We start from the raw sequence: 24,052 nt of genomic DNA, 5'->3' as shown, positions 1-24,052 counted from the left end.
GCAGTCTGATTGGGGTGTCCAGCTGCGGTATGAAATATTGGCTCGCTAGCGCCCCCTATTGAGTAGCCCCAACATCAGGTTTCACCCAGCTGTATGAAATTTGGGAGTTATGTGCAACGTGATGAGACGCACAAAAAATCCTCTTGGACGTTTTCTTTAAACCAAACAGGAAGTCGGCCATTTTTGCTTTTATGACGTTTTTTGACCGTTTCAAGGCGTCATACTTTAACGAACTCCTCCCAGAGATTTGACCCGATTGACTTCAGATTCGGCGAGTCTGCTCTTGAGACCTTGGCAGTGAAAAGTTACTCAAAGATCAAAAAGTTATCGAACTATGTGGCCGTGGCGTGGCGTCAAAGAAACACCATTCGCCACGAAACAGGAAGTTGTTGTAACTCGGCCGTACATTGTCGAATCTGCTCCAAATCTCTCATATGTCATAACATCCTGACCCGGAACACATCTGTATGATAATTTAGAATCATAGTGATAGCGCCACCTAGTGGCAACCGGAAGTTGTACGCTGCGTACTTTGACATCCTGCTCCTCACAGATTAATCAGATCCCTCTCAAATGTTGTCAAACAAGCCTTAAGACCTTGATAATGCTTCATTGTGAAGATTGTAAGAAGTTACTGAAGGGTGGCGACGTGGCGGCTCGGCGAATTTCGATCCTTCGCCATGAACGAATAAACTGATGTATCTCGACTCCACATCATCAGATCTTTCCCAGATTTCACATGCTTGATTAGACTCCAGGCCTGAAGACATCTGCAGGCCAATTTTGAATCATAGTCATAGCGCCACCTACTGGTAACAGGAAGTTAAAGTCTTGATACTTTGGCTTGTTTCTCTCAGTAGGTAAATCAAATCAATATCAAATTTGTCCCACACAAATACAAGAAGTTCATAATGCCAGATCATGAAGTTTTTGATGTTTCGTCGAACGCCGTTGCCGTGGCGATGCAGTCTTCGCCGTTAACAACGAAGGTCATTTTGAGAGGCTAAAAATGCTCGAAACATAAGCAAACTTGGCATACACATTTAAAGCCCAAAATGTAGTTGTATAATATGATTTTATTGGTTCAGAGTGGCAAATCGGCTCAATAGCGCCCCCTACAAAATTTCAACGAAGCAGCCCTCGCAGTACGTTTCACCTAGATGTATGAAATTTGGTAGGAACATGTATCACATATGGACTTAAATAAAAGTATATTGGGGCCATGCTCTGAACCTGCATGCAGTGTCTGACGGTCACAGAACTGAATGGCAGCATCAACCAGAGTCCTCGCGCCGTCCGACGGTCGCGGACGTTCTCGGCCGCGCAGGCCGGAGTCCCGCCGGCACTCCGACGTGCATGCACCCCGACGTGCATATAGCGAGGGCCCGCTCATCGCTGCTCGCAGCTTTAATTATTCTTATTATTTTATGTGTTTCGTCGCAAAAAGGAGGTGCTTGGGATATTGGGAAGTTTGTGAAATTTGGCACGCAAGCCAGAATTTGCGAAAATTGCAGTCTGATTGGGGTGTCCAGCTGCGGTATGAAATATTGGCTCGCTAGCGCCCCCTATTGAGTAGCCCCGACATCAGGTTTCACCCAGCTGTATGAAAGTTGGTAGGTATGTGGAACGTGATGAGACGCACAAAAAATCCTCTTGGACGTTTTCTCTAAACCAAACAGGAAGTCGGCCATTTTTACTTTTATGACGTTTTTTGACCGTTTCAAGGCGTCATACTTTAACGAACTCCTCCCAGAGATTTGACCCGATTGACTTCAGATTCGGCTAGTCTGCTCTTGAGACCTTGGCAGTGAAAAGTTACTCAAAGATCAAAAAGTTATCGAACTATGTGGCCGTGGCGTGGCGTCAAAGAAACACCATTCGCCACGAAACAGGAAGTTGTTGTAACTCGGCCGTACATTGTCGAATCTGCTCAAAGTCTCTCATATGTCATAACATCCTGACCCGGAACACATCTGTATGATAATTTAGAATCATAGTGATAGCGCCACTTAGTGGCAACCGGAAGTTGTACGCTGCGTACTTTGACATCCTGCTCCTCACAGATTAATCAGATCCCTCTCAAAGCTTGTCAAACAAGCCTTAAGACCTTGATAATGCTTCATTGTGAAGATTGTAAGAAGTTACTGAAGGGCGGCGACGTGGCGGCTCGGCGAATTTCGATCCTTCGCCATGAACGAATAAACTGATGTATCTCGACTCCACATCATCAGATCTTTCCCAGATTTCACATGCTTGATTAGACTCCAGGCCTGAAGACATCTGCAGGCCAATTTTGAATCATAGTCATAGCGCCACCTACTGGTAACAGGAAGTTAAAGTCTTGATACTTTGGCTTGTTTCTCTCAGTAGGTAAATCAAATCAATATCAAATTTGTTCCACACAAATACAAGAAGTTCATAATGCCAGATCATGAAGTTTTTGATGTTTCGTCGAACGCCGTTGCCGTGGCGATGCAGTCTTCGCCGTTAACAACGAAGGTCATTTTGACAGGCTAAAAATGCTCGAAACATAAGCAAACTTGGCAAGTAGATTACAAGGCCGAAATGTAGTTAGGGAATATGATTTTATTGGTTCAGAGTGGCAAATCGGCTCAATAGCGCCCCCTACAAAATTTCGACGAAGCAGCCCTCGCAGTACGTTTGACCTAGATGTATGACATTTGGTAGGAACATGTATCACATATGGACTTCAATAAAAGTCTCTTGGGGCCATGCTCTAAACCCAACCGGAAGTCAGCCATTTTGCATTTCTTATGAATTTCTAGTGTCGTTTTTGTCATTTCCAGGCGCTGCACTTTAACGAACTCCTCCTAGGGAATTAATCAGATCAACTTCAAATTTGGTCGGTACAGTCTAAAGACCTTTGTGATGAAAAGTTACTCAAAGCTTGTTGTTTCGTGAAAAGCTGTTGCCGTGGCGACGGAATTTCGATCCTTCGCCATAAACGAATAAACTGATGTAACTCGACTCCACATCATCCGATCTTTACCAGATTTCACGTGTTTGATTAGACTCCAGGCCTGAAGACATATGCAGGCCAATTTTGACTCATAGTCATAGCGCCACCTACTGGTAACAGGAAGTTAAAGTCTTGATACTTTGGCTTGTTTCTCTTAGTAGGTAAATCAAATCAATATCAAATTTGTTCCACACAAATAGTTCATAATGCCAGATCATGAAGCTTTTGATGTTTCGTCGAACGCCGTTGCCGTGGCGATGCAGTCTTCGCCGTTAACAACGAAGGTCATTTTGAGAGGCTAAAAATGCTCGAAACATAAGCAAACTTGGCAAGTAGATTACCAGGCCGAAATGTAGTTATGGAATATGATTTTATTGGTTCAGAGTAACAAATCGGCTCAATAGCGCCCCCTACAAAATTTCAACGAAGCAGCCCTCGCAGTACGTTTCACCTAGATGTATGAAATTTGGTAGGAACATGTATCACATATGGACTGAAATAAAAGTATATTGGGGCCATGCTCTGAACCTGCATGCAGTGTCTGACGGTCACAGAACTAAATGGCAGCATCAACCAGAGTCCTCGCGCAGTCCGACAGTCGCGGACGTTCTCGGCCGCGCAGGCCGGAGTCCCGCCGGCACCCCGACGTGCATATTGCGAGGGCCCGCCCATCGCTGCTCGCAGCTTTAATTCTTATTCTTATTATTATTTTACCAGTTTGATGGCAAAAAGGAGGTGCTTGGGATATTGGGAAGTCTGTGAAATTTGGCACGCAAGCCAGAATTTGCGAAAATTGCAGTCTGATTGGGGTGTCCAGCTGCGGTATGAAATATTGGCTCGCTAGCGCCCCCTATTGAGTAGCCCCAACATCAGGATTCACCCAGCTGTATGAAATTTGGTAGGTATGTGGAACGTGATGAGACGCACAAAAAATCCTCTTGGCCGTTTTCTCTAAACCAAACAGGAAGTCGGCCATTTTTGCTTTTATGACGTTTTTTGACCGTTTCAAGGCGTCATACTTTAACGAACTCCTCCCAGAGATTTGACCCGATTGACTTCAGATTCGGCGAGTCTGCTCTTGAGACCTTGGCAGTGAAAAGTTACTCAAAGATCAAAAAGTTATCGAACTATGTGGCCGTGGCGTGGCGTCAAAGAAACACCATTCGCCACGAAACAGGAAGTTGTTGTAACTCGGCCGTACATTGTCGAATCTGCTCCAAATCTCTCATATGTCATAACATCCTGACCCGGAACACATCTATATGATAATTTAGAATCATAGTGATAGCGCCACCTAGTGGCAACCGGAAGTTGTAGGCTGCGTACTTTGACATCCTGCTCCTCACAGATTAATCAGATCCCTCTCAAATGTTGTCAAACAAGCCTTAAGACCTTGATAATGCTTCGTTGTGAAGATTGTAAGAAGTTACTGAAGGGCGGCGACGTGGCGGCTCGGCGAATTTCGATCCTTCGCCATGAACGAATAAACTGATGTATCTCGACTCCACATCATCAGATCTTTACCAGATTTCACATGCTTGATTAGACTCCAGGCCTGAAGACATCTGCAGGCCAATTTTGAATCATAGTCATAGCGCCACCTACTGGTAACAGGAAGTTAAAGTCTTGATACTTTGGCTTGTTTCTCTCAGTAGGTAAATCAAATCAATATCAAATTTGTTCCACACAAATACAAGAAGTTCATAATGCCAGATCATGAAGCTTTTGATGTTTCGTCGAACGCCGTTGCCGTGGCGATGCAGTCTTCGCCGTTAACAACGAAGGTCATTTTGACAGGCTAAAAATGCTCGAAACATAAGCAAACTTGGCAAGTAGATTACAAGGCCGAAATGTAGTTAGGGAATATGATTTTATTGGTTCAGAGTGGCAAATCGGCTCAATAGCGCCCCCTACAAAATTTCGACTAAGGAGCCCTCGCAGTACGTTTGACCTAGATGTATGAAATTTGGTGGGAACATGTATCACATATGGACTTAAATAAAAGTATATTGGGGCCATGCTCTAAACCTGCATGCAGTGTCTGACGGTCACAGAACTAAATGGCAGCATCAGCCAGAGTCCTCGCGCCGTCCGACGGTCGCGGACGTTCTCGGCCGCGCAGGCCGGAGTCCCGCCGGCACCCCGACGTGCATATTGCGAGGGCCCGCCCATCGCTGCTCGCAGCTTTAATTATTCTTATTATTTTATGTGTTTCGTCGCAAAAAGGAGGTGCTTGGGATATTGGGAATGTTGTGAAATTTGGCACGCAAGCCAGAATTTGCGAAAATTGCAGTCTGATTGGGGTGTCCAGCTGCGGTATGAAATATTGGCTCGCTAGCGCCCCCTATTGAGTAGCCCCAACATCAGGATTCACCCAGCTGTATGAAATTTGGTAGGTATGTGGAACGTGATGAGACGCACAAAAAATCCTCTTGGCCGTTTTCTCTAAACCAAACAGGAAGTCGGCCATTTATGCTTTTATGACGTTTTTTGACCGTTTCAAGGCGTCATACTTTAACGAACTCCTCCCAGAGATTTGACCCGATTGACTTCAGATTCGGCTAGTCTGCTCTTGAGACCTTGGCAGTGAAAAGTTACTCAAAGATCAAAAAGTTATCGAACTATGTGGCCGTGGCGTGGCGTCAAAGAAACACCATTCGCCACGAAACAGGAAGTTGTTGTAACTCGGCCGTACATTGTCGAATCTGCTCAAAATCTCTCATATGTCATAACATCCTGACCCGGAACACATCTATATGATCATTTTGAATCAAACTGATAGCGCCACCTAGTGGCAACCGGAAGTTGTACGCTGCGTACTTTGACATCCTGCTCCTCACAGATTAATCAGATCCCTCTCAAATGTTGTCAAACAAGCCTTAAGACCTTGATAATGCTTCGTTGTGAAGATTGTAAGAAGTTACTGAAGGGCGGCGACGTGGCGGCTCGGCGAATTTCGATCCTTCGCCATGAACGAATAAACTGATGTATCTCGACTCCACATCATCAGATCTTTACCAGATTTCACATGCTTGATTAGACTCCAGGCCTGAAGACATCTGCAGGCCAATTTTGAATCATAGTCATAGCGCCACCTACTGGTAACAGGAAGTTAAAGTCTTGATACTTTGGCTTGTTTCTCTCAGTAGGTAAATCAAATCAATATCAAATTTGTTCCACACAAATACAAGAAGTTCATAATGCCAGATCATGAAGTTTTTGATGTTTCGTCGAACGCCGTTGCCGTGGCGATGCAGTCTTCGCCGTTAACAACGAAGGTCATTTTGACAGGCTAAAAATGCTCGAAACATAAGCAAACTTGGCAAGTAGATTACAAGGCCGAAATGTAGTTAGGGAATATGATTTTATTGGTTCAGAGTGGCAAATCGGCTCAATAGCGCCCCCTACAAAATTTCGACGAAGCAGCCCTCGCAGTACGTTTGACCTAGATGTATGAAATTTGGTGGGAACATGTATCACATATGGACTTAAATAAAAGTATATTGGGGCCATGCTCTAAACCTGCATGCAGTGTCTGACGGTCACAGAACTAAATGGCAGCATCAGCCAGAGTCCTCGCGCCGTCCGACGGTCGCAGACGTTCTCGGCCGCGCAGGCCGGAGTCCCGCCGGCACCCCGACGTGCGTATTGCGAGGGCCCGCTCATCGCTGCTCGCAGCTTTAATTAGGGCCCGAGCACCGACGTAGTCGGAGCGGAGGACCTATTGAAACCGTAATGTTTATTATTATTATTATTATTTTATGTGTTTTGTCGCAAAAAGGAGGTGCTTGGGATATTGGGAATGTTGTGAAATTTGGCACGCAAGCCAGAATTTGCGAAAATTGCAGTCTGATTGGGGTGTCCAGCTGCGGTATGAAATATTGGCTCGCTAGCGCCCCCTATTGAGTAGCCCCAACATCAGGTTTCACCCAGCTGTATGAAATTTGGTTGGTATGTGGAACGTGATGAGACGCACAAAAAATCCTCTTGGAAGTTTTCTCTAAACCAAACAGGAAGTCGGCCATTTTTACTTTTATGACGTTTTTTGGCCGTTTCAAGGCGTCATACTTTAACGAACTCCTCCCAGAGATTTGACCCGATTGACTTCAGATTCGGCTAGTCTGCTCTTGAGACCTTGGCAGTGAAAAGTTACTCAAAGATCAAAAAGTTATCGAACTATGTGGCCGTGGCGTGGCGTCAAAGAAACACCATTCGCCACGAAACAGGAAGTTGTTGTAACTCGGCTGTACATTGTCGAATCTGCTCAAAATCTCTCATATGTCATAACATCCTGACCCGGAACACATCGATATGATAATTTAGAATCATAGTGATAGCGCCACCTAGTGGCAACCGGAAGTTGTACGCTGCGTACTTTGACATCCTGCTCCTCACAGATTAATCAGATCCCTCTCAAATGTTGTCAAACAAGCCTTAAGACCTTGATAATGCTTCATTGTGAAGATTGTAAGAAGTTACTGAAGGACGGCGACGTGGCGGCTCGGCGAATTTCGATCCTTCGCCATGAACGAATAAACTGATGTAACTCGACTCCACATCATCAGATCTTTACCAGAATTCACGTGTTTGATTAGACTCCAGGTCTGAAGACATCTGCAGGCCAATTTTGAATCATAGTCATAGCGCCACCTACTGGTAACAGGAAGTTAAAGTCTTTATACTTTGGCTTGTTTCTCTTAGTAGGTAAATCAAATCAATATCAAATTTGTTCCACACAAATACAAGAAGTTCATAATGCCAGATCATGAAGCTTTTGATGTTTCGTCGAACGCCGTTGCCGTGGCGATGCAGTCTTCGCCGTTAACAACGAAGGTCATTTTGACAGGCTAAAAATGCTCGAAACATAAGCAAACTTGGCAAGTAGATTACAAGGCCGAAATGTAGTTAGGGAATATGATTTTATTGGTTCAGAGTGCCAAATCGGCTCAATAGCGCCCCCTACTAAATTTCGACGAAGCAGCCCTCGCAGTACGTTTGACCTAGATGTATGAAATGTGGTAGGAACATGTATCGCATATGGACTTCAATAAAAGTCTCTTGGGGCTATGCTCTAAATCCAACCGGAAGTCAGCCATTTTGTATTTTTTATGAATTTCTCATGTCGTTTTTGTCATTTCCAGGCGCTGCACTTTAACGAACTCCTCCTAGGGAATTAATCAGATCAACTTCAAATTTGGCCGGTACAGTCTAAAGACCTTTGTGATGAAAAGTTAATCAAAGCTTGTTGTTTCGTGAAAAGCTGTTGCCGTGGCGACGGAATTTCGATCCTTCGCCATGAACGAATAAACTGATGTAACTCGACTCCACATCATCAGAGCTTTACCAGATTTCACGTGTTTGATTAGACTCCAGGCCTGAAGACATATGCAGGCCAATTTTGAATCATAGTCATAGCGCCACCTACTGGTAACAGGAAGTTAAAGTCTTGATACTTTGGCTTGTTTCTCTTAGTAGGTAAATCAAATCAATATCAAATTTGTTCCACACAAATAGTTCATAATGCCAGATCATGAAGCTTTTGATGTTTCGTCGAACGCCGTTGCCGTGGCGATGCAGTCTTCGCCGTTAACAACGAATGTCATGTTGAGAGGCTAAAAATGCTCGAAACATAAGCAAACTTGGCATACACATTTAAAGCCCAAAATGTAGTTGTATAATATGATTTTATTGGTTCAGAGTGGCAAATCGGCTCAATAGCGCCCCCTACAAAATTTCAACGAAGCAGCCCTCGCAGTACGTTTCACCTAGATGTATGAAATTTGGTAGGAACATGTATCACATATGGACTTAAATAAAAGTATATTGGGGCCATGCTCTGAACCTGCATGCAGTGTCTGACGGTCACAGAACTGAATGGCAGGATCAACCAGAGTCCTCGCGCCGTCCGACGGTCGCGGACCTTCTCGGCCGCGCAGGCCGGAGTCCCGCCGGCACTCCGACGTGCATGCACCCCGACGTGCATATAGCGAGGGCCCGCTCATCGCTGCTCGCAGCTTTAATTAGGGCCCGAGCACCGACGTAGTCGGAGCGGAGGACCTATTGAATTTCGAATGTTTATTATTCTTATTATTTTACCAGTTTGATGGCAAAAAGGAGGTGCTTGGGATATTGGGAAGTCTGTGAAATTTGGCACGCAAGCCAGAATTTGCGAAAATTGCAGTCTGATTGGGGTGTCCAGCTGCGGTATGAAATATTGGCTCGCTAGCGCCCCCTATTGAGTAGCCCCAACATCAGGATTCACCCAGCTGTATGAAATTTGGTAGGTATGTGGAACGTGATGAGACGCACAAAAAATCCTCTTGGCCGTTTTCTCTAAACCAAACAGGAAGTCGGCCATTTTTGCTTTTATGACGTTTTTTGACCGTTTCAAGGCGTCATACTTTAACGAACTCCTCCCAGAGATTTGACCCGATTGACTTCAGATTCGGCGAGTCTGCTCTTGAGACCTTGTCAGTGAAAAGTTACTCAAAGATCAAAAAGTTATCGAACTATGTGGCCGTGGCGTGGCGTCAAAGAAACACCATTCGCCACGAAACAGGAAGTTGTTGTAACTTGGCCGTACATTGTCGAATCTGCTCCAAATCTCTCATATGTCATAACATCCTGACCCGGAACACATCTATATGATAATTTAGAATCATAGTGATAGCGCCACCTAGTGGCAACCGGAAGTTGTAGGCTGCGTACTTTGACATCCTGCTCCTCACAGATTAATCAGATCCCTCTCAAATGTTGTCAAACAAGCCTTAAGACCTTGATAATGCTTCGTTGTGAAGATTGTAAGAAGTTACTGAAGGGCGGCGACGTGGCGGCTCGGCGAATTTCGATCCTTCGCCATGAACGAATAAACTGATGTATCTCGACTCCACATCATCAGATCTTTCCCAGATTTCACGTGTTTGATTAGACTCCAGGCCTGAAGACATCTGCAGGCCAATTTTGAATCATAGTCATAGCGCCACCTACTGGTAACAGGAAGTTAAAGTCTTTATACTTTGGCTTGTTTCTCTTAGTAGGTAAATCAAATCAATATCAAATTTGTTCCACACAAATAGAAGAAGTTCATAATGCCAGATCATGAAGCTTTTGATGTTTCGTCGAACGCCGTTGCCGTGGCGATGCAGTCTTCGCCTTTAACAACGAAGGTCATTTTGAGAGGCTAAAAATGCTCGAAACATAAGCAAACTTGGCAAGTAGATTACAAGGCCGAAATGTAGTTACGGAATATGATTTTATTGGTTCAGAGTGCCAAATCGGCTCAATAGCGCCCCCTACAAAATTTCGACGAAGCAGCCCTCGCAGTACGTTTGACCTAGATGTATGAAATGTGGTAGGAACATGTATCGCATATGGACTTCAATAAAAGTCTCTTGGGGCTATGCTCTAAACCCAACCGGAAGTCAGCCATTTTGCATTTTTTATGAATTTCTCATGTCGTTTTTGTCATTTCCAGGCGCTGCACTTTAACGAACTCCTCCTAGGGAATTCATCAGATCAACTTCAAATTTGGTCGGTACAGTCTAAAGACCTTTGTGATGAAAAGTTACTCAAAGCTTGTTGTTTCGTGAAAAGCTGTTGCCGTGGCGACGCATCCTTCGCCGTTAACAACGAAGGTCATTTTGAGAGGCTAAAAATGCTCGAAACATAACCAAACTTGGCAAGTAGATTACAAGGCCGAAATGTAGTTATGGAATATGATTTTATTGGTTCAGAGTGGCAAATCGGCTCAATAGCGCCCCCTACAAAATTTCAACGAAGCAGCCCTCGCAGTACGTTTCACCTAGATGTATGAAATTTGGTAGGAACATGTATCACATATGGACTTAAATAAAAGTCTCTTGGGGCCATGCTCTGAACCTGCATGCAGTGTCTGACGGTCACGGAACTGAATGACAGCATCAACCAGAGTCCTCGCGCCGTCCGACGGTCGCTGACGTTCTCGGCCGCGCAGGCCGGAGTCCCGCCGGCACCCCGACGTGCATATTGCGAGGGCCCGCCCATCGCTGCTCGCAGCTTTAATTATTATTAGGGCCCGAGCACCGACGTAGTCGGAGCGGAGGACCTATTGAAACCGTAATGTTTATTATTATTATTATTCTTCTTCCGCTTTCATGGCAAAAAGGAGGTGCTTGGGATATTGGGAAGTCTGTGAAATTTGGCACGCTAGCCAGAATTTGCGAAAATTGCAGTCTGATTGGGGTGTCCAGCTGCGGTATGAAATATTGGCTCGCTAGCGCCCCCTATTGAGTAGCCCCAACATCAGGATTCACCCAGCTGTATGAAATTTGGTAGGTATGTGGAACGTGATGAGACGCACAAAAAATCCTCTTGGCCGTTTTCTCTAAACCAAACAGGAAGTCGGCCATTTTTGCTTTTATGACGTTTTTTGACCGTTTCAAGGCGTCATACTTTAACGAACTCCTCCCAGAGATTTGACCCGATTGACTTCAGATTCGGCTAGTCTGCTCTTGAGACCTTGGCAGTGAAAAGTTACTCAAAGATCAAAAAGTTATCGAACTATGTGGCCGTGGCGTGGCGTCAAAGAAACACCATTCGCCACGAAACAGGAAGTTGTTGTAACTCGGCCGTACATTGTCGAATCTGCTCAAAATCTCTCATATGTCATAACATCCTGACCCGGAACACATCTATATGATAATTTAGAATCATAGTGATAGCGCCACCTAGTGGCAACCGGAAGTTGTACGCTGCGTACTTTGACATCCTGCTCCTCACAGATTAATCAGATCCCTCTCAAATGTTGTGAGAGAAGTCTTAAGACCTTGATAATGCTTCGTTGTGAAGATTGTAAGAAGTTACTGAAGGGCGGCGACGTGGCGGCTCGGCGAATTTCGATCCTTCGCCATGAACGAATAAACTGATGTATCTCGACTCCACATTATCAGATCTTTACCAGATTTCACATGCTTGATTAGACTCCAGGCCTGAAGACATCTGCAGGCCAATTTCGAATCATAGTCATAGCGCCACCTACTGGTAACAGGAAGTTAAAGTCTTTATACTTTGGCTTGTTTCTCTTAGTAGGTAAATCAAATCAATATCAAATTTGTTCCACACAAATATAAGAAGTTCATAATACCAGATCATGAAGCTTTTGATGTTTCGTCGAACGCCGTTGCCGTGGCGATGCAGTCTTCGCCGTGGACAACGAAGGTCATTTTGAGAGGCTAAAAATGCTCGAAACATAAGCAAACTTGGCAAGTAGATTACAAGGCCGAAATGTAGTTATAGAATATGATTTTATTGGTTCAGAGTGGCAAATCGGCTCAATAGCGCCCCCTACAAAATTTCAACGAAGCAGCCCTCGCAGTACGTTTGACCTAGATGTATGAAATGTGGTAGGAACATGTATCGCATATGGACTTCAATAAAAGTCTCTTGGGGCTATGCTCTAAACCCAACCGGAAGTCAGCCATTTTGCATTTTTTATGAATTTCTCATGTCGTTTTTGTCATTTCCAGGCGCTGCACTTTAACGAACTCCTCCTAGGGAATTCATCAGATCAACTTCAAATTTGGTCGGTACAGTCTAAAGACCTTTGTGATGAAAAGTTACTCAAAGCTTGTTGTTTCGTGAAAAGCTGTTGCCGTGGCGACGGAATTTCGATCCTTCGCCATAAATGAATAAACTGATGTAACTCGACTCCACATCATCAGATCTTTACCAGATTTCACGTGTTTGATTAGACTCCAGGCCTGAAGACATATGCAGGCCAATTTTGAATCATAGTCATAGCGCCACCTACTGGTAACAGGAAGTTAAAGTCTTGATACTTTGGCTTGTTTCTCTTAGTAGGTAAATCAAATCAATATCAAATTTGTTCCACACAAATAGTTCATAATGCCAGATCATGAAGCTTTTGATGTTTCGTCGAACGCCGTTGCCGTGGCGATGCAGTCTTCGCCGTTAACAACGAAGGTCATTTTGAGAGGCTAAAAATGCTCGAAACATAAGCAAACGTGGCATACACATTTAAAGCCCAAAATGTAGTTGTATAATATGATGTTATTGGTTCAGAGTGGCAAATCGGCTCAATAGCGCCCCCTACAAAATTTCAACGAAGCAGCCCTCGCAGTACGTTTCACCTAGATGTATGAAATTTGGTAGGAACATGTATCACATATGGACTTAAATAAAAGTATATTGGGGCCATGCTCTGAACCTGCATGCAGTGTCTGACGGTCACGGAACTGAATGACAGCATCAACCAGAGTCCTCGCGCCGTCCAACGGTCGCGGACGTTCTCGGCCGCGCAGGCCGGAGTCCCGCCGGCACTCCGACGTGCATGCACCCCGACGTGCATATAGCGAGGGCCCGCTCATCGCTGCTCGCAGCTTTAATTAGGGCCCGAGCACCGACGTAGTCGGAGCGGAGGACCTATTGAAACCGTAATGTTTATTCTTATTCTTATTCTTATTATTATTCTTATTTTTAGTGTTTCGTCGCAAAAAGGAGGTGCTTGGGATATTGGGAAGTCTGTGAAATTTGGCACGCAAGCCAGAATTTGCGAAAATTGCAGTCTGATTGGGGTGTCCAGCTGCAGTATAAAATATTGGCTCGCTAGCGCCCCCTATTGAGTAGCCCCAACATCAGGTTTCACCCAGCTGTATGAAAGTTGGTAGGTATGTGGAACGTGATGAGACGCACCAAAAATCCTCTTGGAAGTTTTCTCTAAACCAAACAGGAAGTCGGCCATTTTTACTTTTATGACGTTTTTTGTCCGTTTCAAGGCGTCATACTTTAACGAACTCCTCCCAGAGATTTGACCCGATTGACTTCAGATTCGGCTAGTCTGCTCTTGAGACCTTGGCAGTGAAAAGTTACTCAAAGATCAAAAAGTTATCGAACGATGTGGCCGTGGCGTGGCGTCAAAGAAACACCATTCGCCACAAAACAGGAAGTTGTTGTAACTCGGCCTTACATTGACGAATCTGCTCCAAATCTCTCATATGTCATAACATCCTGACCCGGAACACATCTATATGATAATTTTGAATCATAGTGATAGCGCCACCTAGTGGCAACCGGAAGTTGTACGCTGCGTACTTTGACATCCTACTCCTCACAGATTAATCAGATCCCTCTCAAATCTTGTCAAACAAGCCTTAAGACCTTGATAATGCTTCGTTGTGAAGATTGTAAGAAGTTACTGAAGGGCGGCGACGTGGCGGCTTGGCGAATTTCGATCCTTCGCCATGAACGAATAAACTGATGTATCTCGACTCCACATCATCAGATCTTTACCAGATTTCACATGCTTGATTAGACTCCAGGCCTGAAGACATCTGCAGGCCAATTTTGAATCATAGTCATAGCGCCACCTACTGGTAACAGGAAGTTAAAGTCTTTATACTTTGGCTTGTTTCTCTTAGTAGGTAAATCAAATCAATATCAAATTTGTTCCACACAAATACAAGAAGTTCATAATGCCAGATCATGAAGCTTTTGATGTTTCGTCGAACGCCGTTGCCGTGGCGATGCAGTCTTCGCCGTTAACAACGAAGGTCATTTTGAGAGGCTAAAAATGCTCGAAACATAAGCAAACTTGGCAAGTAGATTAAAAGGCCGAAATGTAGTTACAGAATCAGATTGTATTGGTTCAGAGTGCCAAATCGGCTCAATAGCGCCCCCTACAAAATTCTGACGAAGCAGCCCTCGCAGTATGTTTGACCTAGATGTATGAAATGTGGTAGGAACATGTATCGCATACGGACTTCAATAAAAGTCTCTTGGGGCTATGCTCTAAACCCAACCGGAAGTCAGCCATTTTGCATTTTTTATGAATTTCTCATGTCGTTTTTGTCATTTCCAGGCGCTGCACTTTAACGAACTCCTCCTAGGGAATTCATCAGATCAACTTCAAATTTGGTCGGTACAGTCTAAAGACCTTTGTGATGAAAAGTTACTCAAAGCTTGTTGTTTCGTGAAAAGCTGTTGCCGTGGCGACGGAATTTCGATCCTTCGCCATGAACGAATAAACTGATGTAACTCGACTCCACATCATCAGATCTTTACCAGATTTCACGTGTTTGATTAGACTCCAGGCCTGAAGACATATGCAGGCCAATTTTGAATTATAGTCATAGCGCCACCTACTGGTAACAGGAAGTTAAAGTCTTGATACTTTGGCTTGTTTCTCTTAGTAGGTAAATCAAATCAATATCAAATTTGTTCCACACAAATAGTTCATAATGCCAGATCATGAAGCTTTTGATGTTTCGTCGATCGCCGTTGCCGTGGCGATGCAGTCTTCGCCGTTAACAACGAAGGTCATTTTGAGAGGCTAAAAATGCTCGAAACATAAGCAAACTTGGCATACACATTTAAAGCCCAAAATGTAGTTGTATAATATGATTTTATTGGTTCAGAGTGGCAAATCGGCTCAATAGCGCCCCCTACAAAATTTCAATGAAGCAGCCCTCGCAGTACGTTTCACCTAGATGTATGAAATTTGGTAGGAACATGTATCACATATGGACTTAAATAAAAGTATATTGGGGCCATGATCTGAACCTGCATGCAGTGTCTGACGGTCACGGAACTGAATGACAGCATCAACCAGAGTCCTCGCGCCGTCCGACGGTCGCGGACGTTCTCGGCCGCGCAGGCCAGAGTCCCGCCGGCACCCCGACGTGCATGCACCCCGACGTGCATATTGCGAGGGCCCGCTCATCGCTGCTCGCAGCTTTAATTAGGGCCCGAGCACCGACGTAGTCGGAGCGGAGGACCTATTGAATTTCGAATGTTTATTATTCTTATTATTCTTATTTTTAGTGTTTCGTCGCAAAAAGGAGGTGCTTGGGATATTGGGAATGTTGTGAAATTTGGCACGCAAGCCAGAATTTGCGAAAATTGCAGTCTGATTGGGGTGTCCAGCTGCGGTATGAAATATTGGCTCGCTAGCGCCCCCTATTGAGTAGCCCCAACATCAGGATTCACCCAGCTGTATGAAATTTGGTCGGTATGTGGAACGTGATGAGACGCACAAAAAATCCTCTTGGCCGTTTTGTCTAAACCAAACAGGAAGTCGGCCATTTTTGCTTTTATGACGTTTTTTGACCGTTTCAAGGTGTCATACTTTAACGAACTCCTCCCAGAGATTTGACCCGATTGACTTCAGATTCGGCTAGTCTGCTCTTGAGACCTTGGCAGTGAAAAGTTACTCAAAGATCAAAAAGTTATCGAACTATGTGGCCGTGGCGTGGCGTCAAAGAAACACCATTCGCCACGAAACAGGAAGTTGTTGTAACTCGGCTGTACATTGTCGAATCTGCTCAAAATCTCTCATATGTCATAACATCCTGACCCGGAACACATCTATATGATAATTTAGAATCATAGTGATAGCGCCACCTAGTGGCAACCGGAAGTTGTACGCTGCGTACTTTGACATCCTGCTCCTCACAGATTAATCAGATCCCTCTCAAATGTTGTCAAACAAGCCTTAAGACCTTGATAATGCTTCATTGTGAAGATTGTAAGAAGTTACTGAAGGACGGCGACGTGGCGGCTCGGCGAATTTCGATCCTTCACCATGAACGAATAAACTGATGTAACTCGACTCCACATCATCAGATCTTTACCAGATTACACGTGTTTGATTAGACTCCAGGCCTGAAGACATCTGCAGGCCAATTTTGAATAATAGTCATAGCGCCACCTACTGGTAACAGGAAGTTAAAGTCATTATACTTTGGCTTGTTTCTCTTAGTAGGTAAATCAAATCAATATCAAATTTGTTCCACACAAATAGAAGAAGTTCATAATGCCAGATCATGAAGCTTTTGATGTTTCGTCGAACGCCGTTGCCGTGGCGATGCAGTCTTCGCCGTTAACAACGAAGGTCATTTTGAGAGGCTAAAAATGCTCGAAACATAAGCAAACTTGGCAAGTAGATTACAAGGCCGAAATGTAGTTACAGAATATGATTTTATTGGTTCAGAGTGGCAAATCGGCATAATAGCGCCCCCTACAAAATTTCGACGAAGCAGCCCTCGCAGTACGTTTGACCTAGATGTATGAAATGTGGTAGGAATATGTATCACATATGGACTTCAATAAAAGTCTCTTGGGGTTATGCTCTAAACCCAACCGGAAGTCAGCCATTTTGCATTTCTTATGAATTTCTCATGTCGTTTTTGTCATTTCCAGGCGCTGCACTTTAACGAACTCCTCCTAGGGAATTCATCAGATCAACTTCAAATTTGGTCGGTACAGTCTAAAGACCTTTGTGATGAAAAGTTACTCAAAGCTTGTTGTTTCGTGAAAAGCTGTTGCCGTGGCGACGGAATTTCGATCCTTCGCCATGAACGAATAAACTGATGTAACTCGACTCCACATCATCAGATCTTTACCAGATTTCACGTGTTTGATTAGACTCCAGGCCTGAAGACATATGCAGGCCAATTTTGAATCATAGTCATAGCGCCACCTACTGGTAACAGGAAGTTAAAGTCTTGATACTTTGGCTTGTTTCTCTTAGTAGGTAAATCAAATCAATATCAAATTTGTTCCACACAAATAGTTCATAATGCCAGATCATGAAGCTTTTGATGTTTCGTCGAACGCCGTTGCCGTGGCGATGCAGTCTTCGCCGTTAACAACGAAGGTCATTTTGAGAGGCTAAAAATGCTCGAAACATAAGCAAACTTGGCATACACATTTAAAGGCCAAAATGTAGTTGTATAATATGATTTTATTGGTTCAGAGTGGCAAATCGGCTCAATAGCGCCCCCTACAAAATTTCAACGAAGCAGCCCTCGCAGTACGTTTCACCTAGATGTATGAAATTTGGTAGGAACATGTATCACATATGGACTTAAATAAAAGTATATTGGGGCCATGCTCTGAACCTGCATGCAGTGTCTGACGGTCACGGAACTGAATGACAGCATCAACCAGAGTCCTCGCGCCGTCCGACGGTCGCGGACGTTCTCGGCCGCGCAGGCCGGAGTCCCGCCGCCACCCCGACGTGCATGCACCCCGACGTGCATATTGCGAGGGCCCGCTCATCGCTGCTCGCAGCTTTAATTATTCTTATTATTCTTATTATTATTTTACCAGTTTGATGGCAAAAAGGAGGTGCTTGGGATATTGGGAAGTCTGTGAAATTTGGCACGCAAGCCAGAATTTGCGAAAATTGCAGTCTGATTGGGGTGTCCAGCTGCGGTATGAAATATTGGCTCGCTAGCGCCCCCTATTGAGTAGCCCCAACATCAGGATTCACCCAGCTGTATGAAATTTGGTAGGTATGTGGAACGTGATGAGACGCACAAAAAATCCTCTTGGCCGTTTTCTCTAAACCAAACAGGAAGTCGGCCATTTTTGCTTTTATGACGTTTTTTGACCGTTTCAAGGCGTCATACTTTAACGAACTCCTCCCAGAGATTTGACCCGATTGACTTCAGATTCGGCGAGTCTGCTCTTGAGACCTTGGCAGTGAAAAGTTACTCAAAGATCAAAAAGTTATCGAACTATGTGGCCGTGGCGTGGCGTCAAAGAAACACCATTCGCCACGAAACAGGAAGTTGTTGTAACTTGGCCGTACATTGTCGAATCTGCTCCAAATCTCTCATATGTCATAACATCCTGACCCGGAACACATCTATATGATAATTTAGAATCATAGTGATAGCGCCACCTAGTGGCAACCGGAAGTTGTAGGCTGCGTACTTTGACATCCTGCTCCTCACAGATTAATCAGATCCCTCTCAAATGTTGTCAAACAAGCCTTAAGACCTTGATAATGCTTCGTTGTGAAGATTGTAAGAAGTTACTGAAGGGCGGCGACGTGGCGGCTCTGCGAATTTCGATCCTTCGCCATGAACGAATAAACTGATGTATCTCGACTCCACATCATCAGATCTTTCCCAGATTTCACGTGTTTGATTAGACTCCAGGCCTGAAGACATCTGCAGGCCAATTTTGAATCATAGTCATAGCGCCACCTACTGGTAACAGGAAGTTAAAGTCTTGATACTTTGGCTTGTTTCTCTCAGTAGGTAAATCAAATCAATATCAAATTTGTTCCACACAAATACAAGAAGTTCATAATGCCAGATCATGAAGTTTTTGATGTTTCGTCGAACGCCGTTGCCGTGGCGATGCAGTCTTCGCCGTTAACAACGAAGGTCATTTTGACAGGCTAAAAATGCTCGAAACATAAGCAAACTTGGCAAGTAGATTACAAGGCCGAAATGTAGTTAGGGAATATGATTTTATTGGTTCAGAGTGGCAAATCGGCTCAATAGCGCCCCCTACAAAATTTCGAAGAAGCAGCCCTCGCAGTATGTTTGACCTAGATGTATGACATTTGGTAGGAACATGTATCGCATATGGACTTCAATAAAAGTCTCTTGGGGCTATGCTCTAAACCCAACCGGAAGTCAGCCATTTTGCATTTTTTATGAATTTCTCATGTCGTTTTTGTCATTTCCAGGCGCTGCACTTTAACGAACTCCTCCTAGGGAATTCATCAGATCAACTTCAAATTTGGTCGGTACAGTCTAAAGACCTTTGTGATGAAAAGTTACTCAAAGCTTGTTGTTTCGTGAAAAGCTGTTGCCGTGGCGACGGAATTTCGATCCTTCGCCATAAACGAATAAACTGATGTAACTCGACTCCACATCATCAGATCTTTACCAGATTTCACGTGTTTGATTAGACTCCAGGCCTGAAGACATATGCAGGCCAATTTTGAATCATAGTCATAGCGCCACCTACTGGTAACAGGAAGTTAAAGTCTTGATACTTTGGCTTGTTTCTCTTAGTAGGTAAATCAAATCAATATCAAATTTGTTCCACACAAATAGTTCATAATGCCAGATCATGAAGCTTTTGATGTTTCGTCGAACGCCGTTGCCGTGGCGATGTAGTCTTCGCCGTTAACAACGAAGGTCATTTTGAGAGGCTAAAAATGCTCGAAACATAAGCAAACTTGGCATACACATTTAAAGGCCAAAATGTAGTTGTATAATATGATTTTATTGGTTCAGAGTGGCAAATCGGCTCAATAGCGCCCCCTACAAAATTTCAACGAAGCAGCCCTCGCAGTACGTTTCACCTAGATGTATGAAATTTGGTAGGAACATGTATCACATATGGACTTAAATAAAAGTATATTGGGGCCATGCTCTGAACCTGCATGCAGTGTCTGACGGTCACAGAACCGAATGGCAGCATCAACCAGAGTCCTCGCGCCGTCCGACGGTCGCGGACGTTCTCGGCCGCGCAGGCCGGAGTCCCGCCGGCACTCCGACGTGCATGCACCCCGACGTGCATATAGCGAGGGCCCGCTCATCGCTGCTCGCAGCTTTAATTATTATTATTATTCTTATTCTTATTATTATTTTATGTGTTTCGTCGCAAAAAGGAGGTGCTTGGGATATTGGGAAGTCTGTGAAATTTGGCACGCAAGCCAGAATTTGCGAAAATTGCAGTCTGATTGGGGTGTCCAGCTGCGGTATGAAATATTGGCTCGCTAGCGCCCCCTATTGAGTAGCCCCAACATCAGGTTTCACCCAGCTGTATGAAAGTTGGTAGGTATGTGGAACGTGATGAGACGCACAAAAAATCCTCTTGGACGTTTTCTCTAAACCAAACAGGAAGTCGCCCATTTTTACTTTTATGACGTTTTTTGACCGTTTCAAGGCGTCATACTTTAACGAACTCCTCCCAGAGATTTGACCCGATTGACTTCAGATTCGGCTAGTCTGCTCTTGAGACCTTGGCAGTGAAAAGTTACTCAAAGATCAAAAAGTTATCGAACTATGTGGCCGTGGCATGGCGTCAAAGAAACACCATCCGCCACGAAACAGGAAGTTGTTGTAACTCGGCCGTACATTGTCGAATCTGCTCCAAATCTCTCATATGTCATAACATCCTGACCCGGAACACATCTGTATGATAATTTAGAATCATAGTGATAGCGCCACCTAGTGGGAACCGGAAGTTGTACGCTGCGTACTTTGACATCCTGCTCCTCACAGATTAATCACATCCCTCTCAAATGTTGTCAAACAAGCCTTAAGACCTTGATAATGCTTCCTTGTGAAGATTGTAAGAAGTTACTGAAGGGCGGCGACGTGGCGGCTCGGCGAATTTCGATCCTTCGCCATGAACGAATAAACTGATGTATCTCGACTCCACATCATCAAATCTTTACCAGATTTCACATGCTTGATTAGACTCCAGGCCTGAAGACATCTGCAGGCCAATTTTGAATCATAGTCATAGCGCCACCTACTGGTAACAGGAAGTTAAAGTCTTTATACTTTGGCTTGTTTCTCTTAGTAGGTAAATCAAATCAATATCAAATTTGTTCCACACAAATACAAGAAGTTCATAATGCCAGATCATGAAGCTTTTGATGTTTCGTCGAACGCCGTTGCCGTGGCGATGCAGTCTTCGCCTTTAACAACGAAGGTAATTTTGAGAGGCTAAAAATGCTCGAAACATAAGCAAACTTGGCAAGTAGATTACAAGGCCGAAATGTAGTTACGGAATATGATTTTATTGGTTCAGAGTGCCAAATCGGCTCAATAGCGCCCCCTACAAAATTTCGACGAAGCAGTCCTCGCAGTACGTTTGACCTAGATGTATGAAATGTGGTAGGAACATGTATCGCATATGGACTTAAATAAAAGTATATTGGGGCCATGCTCTGAACCTGCATGCAGTGTCTGACGGTCACGGAACTGAATGACAGCATCAACCAGAGTCCTCGCGCCGTCCGACGGTCGCGGACGTACTCGGCCGCGCAGGCCGGAGTCCCGCCGGCACCCCGACGTGCATGCACCCCGACGTGCATATTGCGAGGGCCCGCTCATCGCTGCTCGCAGCTTTAATTATTAGGGCCCGAGCACCGACGTAGTCGGAGCGGAGGACCTATTGAATTTCGAATGTTTATTATTATTCTTATTTTATGTGTTTCGTCGCAAAAAGGAGGTGCTTGGGATATTGGGAATGTTGTGAAATTTGGCACGCAAGCCAGAATTTGCGAAAATTGCAGTCTGATTGGGGTGCCCAGCTGCGGTATGAAATATTGGCTCGCTAGCGCCCCCTATTGAGTAGCCCCAACATCAGGTTTCACCCAGCTGTATGAAAGTTAGTAGGTATGTGGAACGTGATGAGACGCACCAAAAATCCTCTTGGAAGTTTTCTCTAAACCAAACAGGAAGTCGGCCATTTTTACTTTTATGACGGTTTTTGACCGTTTCAAGGCGTCATACTTTAACGAACTCCTCCCAGAGATTTGACCCGATTGACTTCAGATTCGGCTAGTCTGCTCTTGAGACCTTGGCAGTGAAAAGTTACTCAAAGATCAAAAAGTTATCGAACTATGTGGCCGTGGCGTGGCGTCAAAGAAACACTATTCGCCACGAAACAGGAAGTTGTTGTAACTCGGCCGTACATTGTCGAATCTGCTCAAAATCTTCCATATGTCATAACATCCTGACCCGGAACACATCTATATGATAATTTTGAATCAAACTGATAGCGCCACCTAGTGGCAACCGGAAGTTGTACGCTGCGTACTTTGACATCCTGCTCCTCACAGATTAATCAGATCCCTCTCAAATGTTGTCATACAAGCCTTAAGACCTTGATAATGCTTCATTGTGAAGATTGTAAGAAGTTACTGAAGGGCGGCGACGTGGCGGCTCGGCGAATTTCGATCCTTCGCCATGAACGAATAAACTGATGTATCTCGACTCCACATCATCAGATCTTTACCAGATTTCACGTGTTTGATTAGACTCCAGGCCTGAAGACAACTGCAGGCCAATTTCGAATCATAGTCATAGCGCCACCTACTGGTAACAGGAAGTTAAAGTCTTTATACTTTGGCTTGTTTCTCTTAGTAGGTAAATCAAATCAATATCAAATTTGTTCCACACAAATACAAGAAGTTCATAATGCCAGATCATGAAGCTTTTGATGTTTCGTCGAACGCCGTTGCCGTGGCGATGTGGTCTTCGCCGTGAACAACGAAGGTCATTTTGAGAGGCTAAAAATGCTCGAAACATAAGCAAACTTGGCAAGTAGATTACAAGGCCGAAATGTAGTTATGGAATATGATTTTATTGGTTCAGAGTGGCAAATCTGCTTAATAGCGCCCCCTACAAAATTTCAACGAAGCAGCCCTCGCAGTACGTTTGACCTAGATGTATGAAATGTGGTAGGAACATGTATCACATATGGACTTCAATAAAAGTCTCTTGGGGCTATGCTCTAAACTCAACCGGAAGTCAGCTACTTTGCATTTCTTCTGTATTTCTAGTGTCGTTTTTGTCATTTCCAGGCGCTGCACTTTAACGAACTCCTCCTAGGGAATTAATCAGATCAACTTCAAATTTGGTCGGTACAGTCTAAAGACCTTTGTGATGAAAAGTTACTCAAAGCTTGTTGTTTCGTGAAAAGCTGTTGCCGTGGCGACGCATTCTTCGCCGTTAACAACGAAGGTCATTTTGAGAGGCTACAAATGCTTGAAACATAAGCAAACTTGGCAAGTAGATTACAAGGCCGAAATGTAGTTAGGGAATATGATTTTATTGGTTCAGAGTGGCAAATCGGCTCAATAGCGCCCCCTACAAAATTTCGACGAAGCAGCCCTCGCAGTACGTTTGACCTAGATGTATGAAATTTGGTGGGAACATGTATCACATATGGACTTAAATAAAAGTATATTGGGGCCATGCTCTAAACCTGCATGCAGTGTCTGACGGTCACAGAACTAAATGGCAGCATCAGCCAGAGTCCTCGCGCCGTCCGACGGTCGCGGACGTTCTCGGCCGCGCAGGCCGGAGTCCCGCCGGCACCCCGACGTGCATATTGCGAGGGCCCGCCCATCGCTGCTCGCAGCTTTAATTATTATTATTTTATGTGTTTCGTCGCAAAAAGGAGGTGCTTGGGATATTGGGAAGTTTGTGAAATTTGGCAAGCAAGCCAGAATTTGCGAAAATTGCAGTCTGATTGGGGTGCCCAGCTGCGGTATGAAATATTGGCTCGCTAGCGCCCCCTATTGAGTAG

Source organism: Melanostigma gelatinosum (genome assembly GCF_949748355.1).
Source record: "Melanostigma gelatinosum genome assembly, chromosome: 13".
NCBI classification, from domain to species: Eukaryota; Metazoa; Chordata; class Actinopteri; order Perciformes; family Zoarcidae; genus Melanostigma; species Melanostigma gelatinosum.
Note: the sequence above shows the minus strand (reverse complement) of the source record.